This window comes from Chiloscyllium punctatum, chromosome 29, assembly GCF_047496795.1.
Source record: "Chiloscyllium punctatum isolate Juve2018m chromosome 29, sChiPun1.3, whole genome shotgun sequence".
Lineage (NCBI taxonomy): Eukaryota > Metazoa > Chordata > Chondrichthyes > Orectolobiformes > Hemiscylliidae > Chiloscyllium > Chiloscyllium punctatum.
This window is the reverse complement of record NC_092767.1, coordinates 67,698,420-67,713,801: the sequence shown is the minus strand read 5'-3', so window position 1 is coordinate 67,713,801 and position 15,382 is coordinate 67,698,420. Positions and strand designations below refer to the sequence as shown.

General features: G+C 42.2%; 1 long non-coding RNA gene across 2 annotated transcripts; it reads right to left on the bottom strand.

Annotated features, from left to right (window-relative positions):
* Positions 1 to 551: 551 nt before the first annotated feature.
* LOC140454503 (uncharacterized) lies at positions 552 to 15,338 on the bottom strand. Of its 2 annotated transcripts, none has more exons than XR_011952703.1 (3): positions 15,088 to 15,338; positions 7,233 to 7,439; positions 552 to 2,694 (listed from the first exon to the last, which is right to left on the bottom strand). It is a non-coding gene; the product is annotated as an uncharacterized lncRNA (long non-coding RNA). The 2 variants fall into 2 exon arrangements; XR_011952704.1 differs by having other exon boundaries at positions 7,233 to 7,423.
* Positions 15,339 to 15,382: the final 44 nt, after the last annotated feature.

Genomic DNA, 15,382 nt, shown 5'->3' with positions numbered 1-15,382 from the left:
AGTTCTATGGTACACCTGATCAGGTCCTGGGGGTTTCTCCACTTTTATGTGTTTGAAGACACCCAGCACCACCTCCTCTGCAATATGGACATCTTTCAAGATGTCCTTGTTAAAGTACAGATATGAGGCAGCTCAGGGAATCCCTTGTGGACTCAGACCTGTAAGCCACTCTCATGATTCGTCCCAGAGATTGTACTCTTTGGTGGTCTGGAATAATAAAACTCTAACAAGAGAGTTTAGCTTAATTTTAATCATCCCCTTCATTTACTAATAGCATCACTGTTACAACATAACACTGACACCTATAAGCCAGGCCAACTGGATTCTAATAATCCAGGAGAGTAGAACATCAGCTCTTCAAGAGCCATGGCAGGCTACTCTGCTGTACTATTATAAACAAACTATCTTTATGCACCACTTTACAAAGGCTGCGTGGTCACAAACACAAAAAGTTAACAAAAGACTGCATGTTCTGAACTAGACAGATAATAGTGAAGGACAATAATTCAGAAGAGAAGTTAATTGATTGCAAATTTCGTTTCGAGGTCAGAATGAAAGATTATTTATTAATTTCAGAAAGGAACAGCCATGAATGTTATCACTTGGCGTCTTGTTTATACAGATTCGCTGATGTTAAGGCAAATGTTCATAATTATCTTATCGTAATGACCATATTCTAGTATGCAGCAAATGTGTTCTATAATATGTGTTCTATAACCTCGTCTGAAGGTTCTGGATTTCAGCATGGGAGTTCAGGCATGGAGATACAGGGATAGACAAGGGTCGATTAACCAGATTCCTCTTTGGCTTAGGTGAAAAGCAATGTACGGTCCATTTCATGCATAAGTGGACGACAATGTATATTCCTAGGATGAGACCAAGGATTATCAATACGTCTCACATGATCCATCCACACAGTGACGATAGCCAGCAAGTAAAACTCCATCCACGTGAATTGGACGATGGTGGGGCAGGTACCTTCCCTGTGTCTTGACCCGTTTTGTTGATAACATCTGTGTCGTCCGAAATATCCTTTGAGAAATCATCGATGTATGTGCAACATTGTTGGCCAATGACTGAACAAGTGCCTCCTTCTTTAGCAAAGAAGAAATCTAACACTAGCTGATTCTGAAGCGTCATCATCTAGGCCTCCTGTAACTTTCTGTTCACCAGCTTCAGAGTGTGGACAGTTCAGTTGGCAAGTTTTTCGATGTCAAATGCAAAGTCACTTATCTGATCTAGGGCCATCTCAACAACCCAGCCAGGAATAAGGCCTCCCAGCAATCTGGACCACCAGGTTTGTTGATGGAAGAAGTTGTGTAAGTCTCGTTTTGTTTTTTCTCTATTTTTTGTTTTGTACTGATTCACATGTTGTTGGGCATTTCATTCATCACCTACTTCAGGTACTTCATGGTGGAGGGTAAAAAGTAGTAAGGTGCGCACTAAGGCACAACGTTCGTACCAGTCATTGGGTAAATATGGGTCGGCTTTGTTTTCACATAGTCAATGAAGGCTAAAAGGAGTTTCTAGGGTGCACTTCCGTGTGTGAATGACTAGTCCACTCAGAATGAGAGCTGAATCTTGTAAACAGTGGGTGCTATCAAACGTTCAGTTGTCCAATTGTATTAACGGATGGAGAGTAGGAGTACGACCAGTATCTTTGATAATATTTTTATATCGTTTTCATTTCACTTGCCCCATGTTGTGGGTACCAGAAAGTCTTTCAACGCACCATTCTAACAGCGGAACACCGTTAACGTTGAATCCTTTAGGTTTGTTTGTGGACTTCACACAGCAACACGCTTCTTCTGCTGAATGGGGTTTTCCATCACAAATGATGGATTGCATAAGTGGGTGAGTCCTATTTACGCACTGTACATCAGATTGATGGGAGAGTCAGCAGATAACACATGGATTAGGGGGTTTAGCTTGAATAAAGAAACCATTAGCAACAGAAGGAGGGTTGGGAGTGCATTGTATTTTTAGTCTTTTTTTCATTTTTCCAGTTTGTCTTGTTGATTATAGTAGCTACTGAATACAGGAAACGTGTAAAGGTATTTCTGCCAGTGGCAGTAAGTCGGGTAGGAGAGAATTCCTTCGAGAAAGCATAGGTGGTCAGTCTCATGGCAATAGGTATCTTAGGGTTTGGTGATTTTGGTACTATGCACTCAATACTGCAATCTGTTTGGTTCATTTTGAGAGAGGAACAGACAAACATTTCAAAGTAAGTTTTCGGTTGACGGAGCAGATGAGGTTATGGAATTGTGACTGGCATAGAAGTGTTAACACAATGTGAGTAGTTTAAATGAGTTTCAGCTGGGCAGCTGCATTCATGACTTCCAATGGTATTAGTGCAGGTTTCATTTATACAGTCACGTTGGAGTTTTAGCCGGTCTGAGATATCACAGACGGGTTGGTTACATTTGGGCGCACGTACTTGTGTCGTGTTTTCATTAGATGCCTGTATCAATACTAATACTAACACTGTGAGGGGGATACAAGCTTGCAATGTTCTTTGTAGACCATGTTGAATGTCCTTCTACCTTTACTGCAGTTTCAGTTGTCAAAAAAACTTGATAAGGACCTTTCCAGCGGAGGCCCAATTTTTCACGATTACAGTCTTTCAATAGTATGTAGTCACCAGGGTTAATGTCTTTCTTCTTCCTTCCCTGGGACTCAATAGGCTTCTTTGACCTGTTGATGACAAGACTGTAATACTTAATCAGGTATCTGTGCACTTCTCCTGCCACGACATGCACATCAATAGGGTGTTGGGCAGTTAATGGTGCAGATCAGGGAATCCTCAGGGGCTTTCCATATATCAGTTCAGCCACCGAGAATCCTGTCTTTTTCAGTGTCATGGTTCTCATATTAAAAAGGGCAATTGGGAGTACTTGCTGCCAATTAAGGCCCATTTCCTCTACCAACTTGCTTAGTTGACCTTTTAAGGTACCATTGGCTCTTTCTACAATTCCCGCTGCTCAGGGATGGTTGGCACAATGGAATTTTTGATTCATATTCAAATTCTTGCATCATGCCTTGTTTAGCTCCGCACAGAAGTGGGGGCTATTATCGGAAGAGACCGTTACTAGCATTCCAAATCTGGGTATGATTTCCCTTAACAGAGTTATACAAGTAGTTGTTGCTGTGCAGTCAGTACAGGGATAAGCTTCAATCATTTATTAAGTAATACTTATAACAATGGCATCTAGGTAACTCGATACAATCTAACTGGATAGTATCAAAAGGTGCACTTGGCAAGGGAGTTCCACCCCGTGGACACTTCACTCCTTTCCTGGGATTATGCTTTTGACAAATTAGGTAATTTGCAGCGGCTTCTTTTGCTTTTTCTTGCAGGTGGGGATTCCACTAAGTTTGGAGAGTCCTGTCCACCATTCCCTCCTTACCTACATGCATATGTGTATGAACATAGTCTACTAGAATAGGTGGAAATGAGTTGGACAGACATGTCTGTCCTACTGGTGTAACCCAAAGCTTATTGTAACTATTTACATACAACCATGGCTCATCCATTTTTGTTTTCTTCATCAGAGGTGTCCCCCTGATGGGCCCGTATTTGTTCCAGGTCAGGCATGGTTGGGGTTTCAGAAGAGGAAATAGGAGAGTCTTTCTTTGGTTTCCTATTCATCATTTGAGTATGCATGTTGTTTTGTTCAAAAGCTGCTTTCTTAGCAGCTGTGTCAGCGGCGTTGTTGCCTTTAGTGACAACAGAAGCATCAGAGGAGTGGGCAGAACGTTTGATAATTGCCACTTGAAAGGGAAGCAATGAGGAGATTAGCGACATAGGCAGCATTGAGGATAGGGGTGCCTGATGAGGTAAGGAAGCCACGTTGCTGCCAGATTTGACCAAAATCATGGGCACATCCAAAAGTCTAGTGGGAATCAGTATAGATATCAGCTGACTTTCCTTCAGCAAGTATACAGGCATGGGTGACTGCATGGAGTTCAGTTTGCTGGGAAGAACAGAGTGGGTAGACAGAATAAGCTTCTATTGTATGGGACAAAGTGACAATCCCATATCCTGACATGCATGTGCCCTCTGGAGAGATAGAAGAAGAACCATTGACATAAAGTGTAAGGTCAGGGTTAACAAGACCCTGATCCGTAAGATCAAGACATGGTTTAGTAAGAAGACCATTTATGAGAACACAACTGTGGGGAGGTTCAGGCAATTCAAGAGGTTCTTCCTGCAGGAATGTAGCGGGGTTAATGTTAAAGCAGTATTTAAGTAATGAAATCTCATAGCGACTGAGACGAGCTGTAATGAGGTGTTGATTACGTTTAGAGGCAAGCAAGGACACCACAGAATGGGAGGTACAGACTTCTACATTTTGATGTAAAGTTATATTAGAGGCAGCCACTACTATAGTTTGGATGGTGGGGAGAATCTGGTGCAGGAAGGCATACTACCTGAACAACAGGGTCAAACTTAGTAGAATAAACTGCAACAGGGCGCCAATGTGGGCGGCACGGTGGCACAGTGGTTAGCACTGCTGCCTCACAGCGCCAGAGACCCGGGTTCAATTCCCGCCTCAGGCGACTCTCTGTGTGGAGTTTGCACATTCTCCCCGTGTCTGCGTGGGTTTCCTCCCACAATCCAAAAATGTGCAGGTTAGGTGAATTGGCCATGCTAAATTGCCCATGGTGTTAGGTGAAGGGGTAAATGTAGGAGTATGGGTTTGGGTGGTAAACGCTTCGGCGGGTCGGTGTGGACTTGTTGGGCCGAAGGGCCTGTTTCCACACTGTAAGTAATCTAATCTAATCTAAGAGAAGCCATATTGCTGAGTGAGAACAGTTGTTGCACAGGTGTCAAGGATGGAAAAGGGTTTTGTGCTGTAAAAGGGACAACCTGGAGAGGGTAACCAAGAGGTTGCCAGCTGCTTCCACTCCGGCGATCAACAGGGGGCTGCTTTGGGAAAGGACAGTTCTTGGACCAATAGCCTGGTTGATTACAATTGAAACAAATGTAAGATTCTTGGGGTACTCTAGGGGGTGGGGGAGGCAGTGAAGAGTAGTGAGAGAATATATGGGGAGTAAGGGGCATCATGGACTGTTGGGGATGACACATAGGAGGACCCCAAGGTCCATTGGGATGTTGTGAATACACGGTACTAGTCCTATTGTCCTGCTATACTGGATGATCGTATGAGGGTTCCATTTGACAGCCTGGCTGACCTTGCAGATGGAAAGGTCTATTTTGAATCCTGGGTTTAGTTTTAGCCCCTGTACTTTGGGCAACTTCTGTCTTGACCTTGCCGATGGTAGCTTTACTGTTGGAATCCTTTAGTTCCCAGAAATAACAAACCTCTCGGCTGAATTGTGCAACCTCGGCATCTTGCCAGTGGATGTTGTGGGTTTTAATAGCCTTCTGTACCTGATCAGGTAAGATGGTCATACATAGGGCATTAAATTGGGGTGATCGCCCTTGTGGATAGTTAGCGTCACCGGAGTAGGCACCAGAGCATTCCTTAAAACGGGTAAGGAACTCATCAGCCCCTTCGCCAGACCTAGGTTTACATGCTAAGACTTTACCCACATCAACTGCACGACGAACTGCTTGGCGGAGACAGGTAATAATCCAATCCAATCTGTTAGGTTCGGCCTGGTGCTGGACTACAAGCCGGGTATGATTATTACATTGTAAAATTTCTAACAACTCAGCTCATTTTTCAGGAGAAAGGGGTTTTCTATGAGGTGAAGTAGGTCTTGGGAGGCTGCATTATAAATGGTCCTAGTCCTATTAACACAATTAACAAACCCCTCAGGATTCTTTCCATAATCTGGAGCCTTATTGATAATGCTTGAGAGTTCATGAGGTTTCCATGGTTGATAAAGATCCACAAATTGGGCTTGCCCTGGATTCAGGGCCTGTAGGTTCGGAGCTCTTCAATTCGGGAAATTTCTCTGGCCCTCCCACATCAGGGCGAGTGCAAGGATTGATATTAAGGTCCCGAGACTTAGATTGCAAATCATCGATGTCTTCGGGATTTATTAGTATAGGGGCAGTGGGAATCAAAGGAGTCTCTTCAGTGTTCCTTCCACTCTTTAATTTTAATTGGCTCCTAGAGCGGTGGGCTATGGGTTCGTGGTAAGCTGAATCCTTAATAAGCTGAACAGTTGGGGGAAGGGCAAGGGCCTTGACATGTTCGTTATCAGAGGAGGGAGGGGAGTTCAGTCGACATTTTGAAGCGTGTTTGCCTTGGCCATACGGTGGGTGAGTTTTGAGGGGGGTACCCAGAAAAGGTCAGCTGACAGGATGGGAGGCGTAAAATATTTCTTCCTCCAAATCAGTGTCCCATTTCTCATCCGCAGATGGATCTGAATTCTTTAGTAATGGGTCTTTGGGAGAGGGGAGGGTAAGGAACAGTCTTTGTCCTTTTTTTTATTTTCTCCCTAGCCAATTCCAATTCTGCTTCTAAATCATGTGTTTCACATTTGCGTTTTAGTTCTGTCCAATTTAGTTCAGATCCTTCCTCAGTTAATGGATTAATTTCTAATTTTAAAGCTTTGTCTCCATGATGATTGCATGGATTTTTCCCATTTTTCCCTGAGCTATCCTTTTTCCACACTGTTATGGCTTCTTTCTGCTAACTTCCCTTTCTTTTTCCCTAAATCCCTTGTTCAATTTTAATGAGTTGATTTAAATCATGTGTGCCTCCTAGAGGCCAATCCTTATTCTGTTGAGCAGCTGTGGTCAATATTTTCCTTAGTTGTTTCTCATAGTTCGGTTACAGACTTATTATTTCTGTCAAGGGACATTCGTCTTATCTAGGGTCATATCTATATTTATCCTACTTACTTTAAACCTTCACAAACTATTGATCTACAGGAGCTCCAACCCCACAAAGCACAAAACACTGACACAAAACACAAACATTCACTCACCAACAAGCAAATGTGCATCCAAACCGAATCTCAAAGGGTTAAACTTTCTGCAAGCTGCAGGGAATAATCTGTCTGTCTACCTGTCTGTCTGTCTCTCTCTCTCTTTCACACATACACACACATTTTAGAAGGTAACAACGGAACAACGAACAACAAGACTAATTATTTTTGCAAAGAATTCTCGACATTCTAAAACCCTGACAGATTCTGTTTTTAGTACGTATTTAAACAACCTCATTTTGGGTTCCATCAGGGTACTGGGAGAGTGAAATGGGGGAAGCCACACACAATGATACAGACAAAGAGCAATCAAGGTGTAATCTTACCTTGTGGGCCCGTTGGTCTCAAGTGAAGCTCCTGTTTTCCAGTTTCACTCAAACATAGCCCTTGTTGGAACCCTGCTCACAATGCCAAATTGTTAAAGTACCTATTTGAGACAGCTCAGGGAGTCCCTTGTGGACTACAGACCTGTAAGCCTCTCTCATGGTTCGTCCTGGAGATCATACTCTTTGGTGGTCTGGAATAAAAAAACTCTTACAGACAGTTTAGTTTAATTTTAATCATCCCCTTCATTTACTAATAGCATCACTGTTACAACATAACACTGACACCTATAAGCCAGGCCAACTGGATTCTAATAATCCAGGAGAGTAGAACATCAGCTCTTCAAGAGCCATGGCAGGCTACTCTGCTGTACTATTATAAGCAAACTATCTTCATGCACCACTTTACAAAGGCTGTATTGTCACAAACACAAAAAGTTAACAAAAGACTGCATGTTCTGAACTAGACAGATAATAGTGAAGGACAATAATTCGGGAGAGAAGTTCATTGATACTGAATTTTGTTCTGAGGTCAGAATTAAAGATTGTTTATTAATTTCAGAAAGGAACAGCCATGAATGTTATCACTTGGCGTCTTGTTTATACAGATTCGCTGATGTTAAGGCAAATGTTCATAATTATCTTATCGTAATGACCATATTCTAGTATGCAGCAAATGTGTTCTATCAAAATTACATTTTAGTCTAAATGTTTAAGGACAACATTTAAGGCGATAAACTTTCTCATTCTTTCAGTTTTCATAAGATCAGATGTCAGTTTTTTGATGTACTGTAATGAAGTATTAAGATGAAACACCCTAATGCCGAGCACTTTTCAAACACAAACAAAAGGATTCTGAAATGATAAATGGATAAATGTGTATTCAGATTTCCATACTTGGGTGATCCAAAGAATTAGCTATTTTGAATGATTTTCATGTGCCAGTCTTGCTGATGGGCTTCTGAGCACTGCTAGTTTCATAACACTTTTGATGGCCGAAAATGGAAAATTGTGTCTGTCAGCTCATGTGCTAAGAAAGCAAAATGGTTATTAAAAATACTTTGGTTGTGAAAAGGCTGGCTCTGGCAGAAGCATTGGAAAGGGGATTCTATTTGTCAAATCTTTTAGGGGACATTCTGTACAAAGGGCACGATGAAGATCATTTTTCTACAGCATTGTTTGTAGGACAATGTACCACTGTACAACAAGAGGTTCCAAGTTGGCCTTGCTGTTTTGAAAGAACTGTTGACGACAAAGGAAATGTTCCATGATCAAATGGGCTGACGCGAGTCACCAGTTATGGTTGTTTAACAAAAAACAGCACTTCCACAAAAAATTATTTGGGGTCTTAGAAGAAAGCATCTTATAATGAAATCCTACGCATAATATGCAAAATAATTCTTTTGTTTGCTTGAAATATTGTTTGTGTATATTAAATGTTAAATTTTAATTAAAAGCAAGAAGGAAATCGGTCAATTGCTTCAGTATCTACCTATAGGTGGAAGACATTGATTATTCATATGCACTGCTGTAATTAACTAAACACTTACATAAAAGAGGAGTGGTGTCAGGAAATATATACCTGTAATGTTGCATTTGTGAATAAACCTATTCCATGTAAAGACTGGCTCTGGTTTCTTCCTCCACCAGTTTTCGTAGAGTCCCTACAATGTGGAAGCAGGCCATTCAGCCCATTGAGTCCACATTGACCCTTTGAAGAGCATCCCACCCAGACCCAGTCCCTGTCCTATCCTTGTAAACCCCATGGCTAATCCACATTACCTGCACACCTTTGAACTGTGGGAAGAAACCAGAGAAACCCACACAGACATGGGGAGAATGTGCAAACTCCACAAGTCACCAGAGGGTGGAACCAAACACATGTCCCTGGTGCTGTGAGGCAGCAGTGCTAATCACTGAGCCACTGTGCCACCCCAAAGGATATCACAGAACATAGAACATTACAGCAAGATAATATTCTGTTGATTACTGATGCTACTAGGTGCAAATGAGTGTTAAAAGGGGATGACAGAGCAGATGAATGAATAATTGAAAAATAATGTGGAAGGCAGCACTTTTGATTCCTGAAATATTGGTGCATATCCTGGGGGAAATGGGGTCTGTACAGATTGCACAGGTTGCACCTGAGTGGACCCAGAACCAACTTTCCTGGAATGATTTGCTCGTTCTACTTAACTGAACTCAGCTTAGATGTGAGAAGCAGGAAGCAACACCAACTAGGAAAACAGAAAATTGAGAAAAACAAATAACTCTCAAGTAGGAACTAATAAGGTGGAGTCAGAATCATAGGAATGTAATAACACTAAGGTGGTAAACCATGGCTCACAGGACCCAGATGGCTCTGTATCGCATCAACTGGATCCCAGTCCTTGTGCTGTGAAACCAAGACATTGCACATTCTTAGCATGTAACAACTGTCTGTTGTGAACAGCTTCATGGAAGGAGAGAGTGAAAGAACAAATAACAATACTGGGAGGGATGAGGGTTGCAACAAGTATCAAGACTTCATTCGTGCCCATCCCCATCGCCTTGCAAGTCCATGATTGATTTGGTCTTCAGTGGAGTGCCATTCTGTTTCTTTTTGTAGTTTTCCAATTGCCTGGTGTGGTGCTGTATGAGCCAGTTAGTGTTATCTTAGAGCACTCCAGCTCCCTAACCCACCCTTTTTCTGCTGACTTGTAGACTCTGTCTGGAAAAGGAGATTTCTGATCAAAGTTTAAGATACAGTGAAGAAGAGCTTGTAGGTATCATCTCACTGAAGGGATATTATTGTTATAATAATTTAATAAAGTGGAATTTAATTTACATCAATGCATTAATTATACACAGGTGAAATAAAACAATTAATTATGATTCAGAAACTATGGCACATTTACCTTATGTTTATTGAAGTTAAAAGAAAACTTAAAGTGAAATAAATATATTAGAAAATTTCTCGCATTTATATATTTCATACAATTTGCAGTTACATTTTGTTTAAATATATTTCCTCACAAATGTGTGTGCTGTAGTAACTCTCTTATAGAACACAATGACATAATGGTAACGACATTGGACTATTAATCCAAGGACTAAAGGTCATGCTCCAGGGATGACCATTCAACTCCCACCATGCCAGCAGGTTGAATTTAAAGAGAATTGTTGAAGGAATTTGGAAATCAGTCATTGTAACCATGATTGTGGCAAAAGCCTAACTGATTCACAAATGGCCAACAGGGAAGGAAACTACTGATCTTACCGAGTCTAGCCAACATGTAACTCCATCTCCACAGCTATGTGAGTGATCTAAACTGCCTTCTGAAATCATTTAGCAAGCCACTCAGTTCAAAGGCAGATTGGGGTTAGGCACTAAATGCTGGCCTTGTCAGTAATATCCACATTTCAAGATGGAAGATAAAAAATTTAATAGAATTTGCCTGTAAAGTATGGCCTATGTCTTGTGCCTCTTGAATGTCTGAAGATTCTATGGCTCTGAAAGTTGGATCATTCTTTTATTTGGGTTAAATTATGGATACTGTATTGTACTTGAATGTATGGAGCGTGGCAAATAAATTTGATGAGGAAAAGTGAGGCAGAAGTGGGTACTGCAGATGCTGGAGATTAGAGTCAAGATGAGAGTGGTGCTGGAAAAGCACAGCAGGTCAGGCAGCATCTGAGGAGCAGGAAAATTGATGCTTCAGGCAAAAGCCCTTCATCAGGAATTCCTGATGAAGGGCTTTTGCCCAAAATGTCGGTTTTCCTACTCCTTGGATGCTACCTGACCTGCTGTGCTGTTCCAGCACCACTCTCATCTTGGCTGCAGGAATAGATAGCCACTCAGAAATATAAACATTTTGCTGGAAAAGCTCCTGAGAAGAGAAATGAGAGTTAACATTTCTTCAGAACTGATGGTAGTTTGGAAAATGTCTTTGTTTTTGTGCAGAAGACAGGGTGGTGGGGGGGGAGGTGGGGAAAAGATGGGGTAGGGGAGAGATGGGGTAGGGGTAAGGGATAAACGATGGGTGGGAAAAGAGCCCAAAGTGACAGAAGAATAGTTGGACAGATGCAAGAGTGGATAATAATCTGGCTAGGAAGGTGATTAGCTATTAGTAGGGACTGTTAGTGGCTGACAACGAGTTGTGTGTAATAGCATACTATGTGATCACATGTGTGGGGTGGGGTCTGGGACATGGGAGAATTCAAGCCCTAAAAACTTATTGAACTCGATATTGAGTCCTGATGGCTGCAGGGTCCCCAAGCAGAAAATGAAGTGTTGTTCTTCCAACTACCACTGAGCTTTGCAGGAGCACTGCGGCAAGCCTGAGACAGAGAGAGTGGCCAGGGAACCAGGTGGTTTGTTGAAGGGGTAGGTAACTGGAAGCTCAGGGTCGTTTTTGTGGGCAGAAGGTGTTCTATGAAACATCACCTGGACACATGGTGTTGTGATGATAACAGAGGCATGATCAAACAAAAAGAGCAAGGATATGGCACTAAATATTTCTGAATGCATTGCTTTTAGGAAAGAAAGATCAGAGGAGGAGTGGCAGTGCAGATATAGATCTGAACAGAGAAGATGACCCAGAGATTCAAGGACAGAATCGCTTTAGTTGGGAGATAAGACATAGTAGATGTACCATTACATTTCTGGATGTGGTCTACAGGCCACAAACTACTGTGAGAAAAATTGAAGAACACATTTGCAGAAAAATGACTGCTAAGTGCCCATATTAAAGTTGTAGAATAGTTATAATGGTGAACTTTAATTATGTGAATATAGACTAGTTTAGAAGTGATGTACAGGTAAAGGGAAGAAAGAATCAGAAGTCTAGAGAGTGTTCAGGATAATTGTCTCCAGCAGTATGTTTCCAGTCTGACATGAAAAGAGGCATTGCTGCATTTAGTCCTGGGGCACAAGGTGGGAAAAATGGATCAAATATCAACAGGGAATAATTATTCAGATGATTCTAGATAGGAGAGAAAGTAACAGGATGGTTGTTATGGGGCCTTTAACTTTCCAAATATTGACTGGAAACACTATAGTTCGAATACTTTTGATAGGTCGGCTTTTGTCCAACGTATACAGGAGGGTTTCCTGTAGCTAGGCCGACAAGAGGTGAGGCCATACTGGATTTAGTACTGGGTAATGAACCAGGCCAGGTATTAGATTTGGTGGCAGGTGAGCACTTTGGTGATAGTGACCACAATTCAGTTACATGCATGTTAACGATGGAAAGGGATAGACATATACCACACGGCAAGAGTTATAGCTGGGGGAAAGGCAATTATGATGCAATTAGGCAAGATTTAGAATGTATAGGATGGGGAAGGAACCTGCAGGGGATGGCATAATTGAAATGTGGAGCTTGTTCAAGGAACAGCTACTGCATGTCCTTGATAAGTATGTACCTGCTAGGCAGGGAGGAAGTGATTGAGTAAGGGAATCCTGGTTTACTAAAGAAGTTGAAGCTCTTGTCAAGAGGAAGAAGGAGGCTTATGTAAAGATGAGACATGAAGGCTCAGTTAGGATGCTTGAGAGTTACAAGTTAGCCAGGAAAGGCCAAAAGAGAGAGCTAAGAGGAGCCAGGAGAGGACATGAGAAGTCTTTGGGAGGTAGGATCAAGAAAAACCCTAAGGCTTTCTATAGGTATGTCAGGAATAAAAGAATGACTAGAGTAAGATTAGGGCCAGTCAAAGACAGTAATGGGAAGTTGGGCATGGAGCCTGAAGAGACAGGAAAGCCATTAAATGAATTTTTTTTGTCAGTATTCGCACAGGAAAAAGACAATGTTGTCAGCGAAGAATACTGAGATGCAGGCTATTAGACTAGACGAAGATGAAGGTTCATAAGGAGGAGGTGTTAGCAATTCTGGAAAGTGTGAAAAAAGATAAGTTCCCTGGGCAGGATGGTCTGCAAAGCTAGGGAGGAGATTGCAGAGCCTTTGGCTTTGATCATTATGTTGTCATTGTCTCTAGGAACAGTGCCAAAAGACTGGAGGATAACAAATATTGTCCCCTTGTTCAAAAAGGGAGTAGACAACTTTGGTTACTACAGATTGTGAGCCTTACTTCTATTGTGGGTAAAGTACTGGAATGCATTATAAGAGTTAGGATTTATAATCATCTAGAAAGGAATAAGTTGATTAGGGAGAGTTAACACGGTTTTGTGAAAGGTAGGTCGTGCCTCACAAACCTTATTGAGTTCTTTGAGAAGGTGACCAAACATATGGCTGAGAATAAAGCGGTTGATGTGGTGTATATAGATTTCAGTAAAGCGTTTGATAAGGTTCCCCACAGTAGGCTATTGCAGAAAACACAGAGGCATGGGATTGAGGGTGATTTAGTGGTTTGGATCAGAAATTGGCGAGCTGGGAAATATTCAGTTACTAGTGGGGTACTGCAAGGATTCATTTTGGGGCCACTGCTGTTTGTCATTTTTATAAATGACCTAGATGAGGGTGTAGAAGGATGGCTTAGTAAATTTGCAGATGACACTAAAGTTGGAGGACTTATGGATAATGTGGAAGGATGTTGCAGGTGACAGAGGGACACAGATAAGTTGCAGAGCTGGACTAAGAGGTGGCAAATGGAGTTTAATGCAGGTGATTCACTTTGGAAGGAGTAACAGAAATACAGAGTTCAGGGCTAATGGTAAGATTCTTGGTAGTGATGATAAGCAGAGAGATCTCTGTGTCCATGTGCATAGATCCCTGAAACTTGCCACCCAGGTTGATAGGGTTGTTAAGAAGGCATATGGTGTGTGACCTTTTATTGATAGAGGGATTGAGTTTCGGAGCCATGAGGTCATGTTACAGCTGTACAAACCTCTGGTGCGGCTGCACTTGGAGTATTGCATACAGTTCTGGTCGCTGCATTATAGGGAGGACATGGAAGCACTGGAAAGGGTGTGGAGGAGATTTATCAGGATATTGCCTGGTATGGAGGGAAGGTCTTATGAGCAAAGCCTGAGAGACTTCAGGCTGTTTTCATTAGAGAGAAGAAGGTTAAGAGGTGACTTAATAGAGACATACAAGATGCTCAAAGGATTAGATAGGGTGGACAGTGACAGCCTTTTTCCGCCGATGCTGATGGCTAGCACAATGGGACATAGCTTTAAATTGAGGGGGTGATAGATATAGGATGGATGTCAGAGGTAGGTTCTTTACTCAGAGAGTAGTAAGGGTGTCGAATGCCCTGCCTGCAATAGTAGTAGACTCACCGACTTTAAGGGCATTTAAATGGTCATTGTACAAATATATGGATGAAAATGGAATAGTGTAGGATAGATGGGCTTCAGATTGGTTTCACAGCTCGGTGCAACATTGAGGGCCAAAGGGCCTGTACTGCACTGTAATGTTCTATGTTCTATCACATTGTTTAGGTTGGCTGTGGACAAGGGGAAATACAGGGGGAGAATAACTAACTGGGAGAGGGCTAATTCCAATCTTTGAAGAGGAGAAAGTTCAGATACAGCCAAGGTAAGGTCATTCCGCATGCTACGAGAAACCACTATAGAAAATCGCGCTGTAGAAGGTCACTATAGAAAAGCGCTACACCCGTTCAGGAGAAAGTTCGTGTTATCCAAACAAAGTCCACAATTGGTCAATCGCGATATAGCCAATTCGTGCTGACGAAACGTGCGTTATAGCAGAATGACCTGTACATTTCTATGAGGGGGAATGGTCATGGAAACAAATCCAGACCCCACCCCGGATGAAGAAAGAAAGAGAGAGTAAGAGGAAGCAGAAAATGATAGATGTCAGGTGAATAACATAATTGGGAATCAGTTATAATACAGAAGTTTGGCCCTCAGTGGTACTGTCCGTAGCTGTGGATAGAGAGACCCGGGTTCAGGTCCTACCTGCTCCAGAAGTGTGTAATAACATCTCTGGTCAGCTTGATTAAAAAGTAGCTTCAACACATTGGGTAGAGTCTCTTGAGGCACGGTGGTGGTGTCCCTACCTCTCAACCAGGAGGTTCGGGTTCAAGCTCCATTGGTGTGCAATAACTTCCTGAACAGGTTAACTGGGAAAACAAATTGAGGTAAGGGTTATTTTGATGCAATGGCAATATCCTCACCTCTGATCCTGGAGGCCCGGGTTCAAGCGAATAATTTGAGGGAGGGCCGAAATGATTAGTGGGCGGAGTCTCACCCG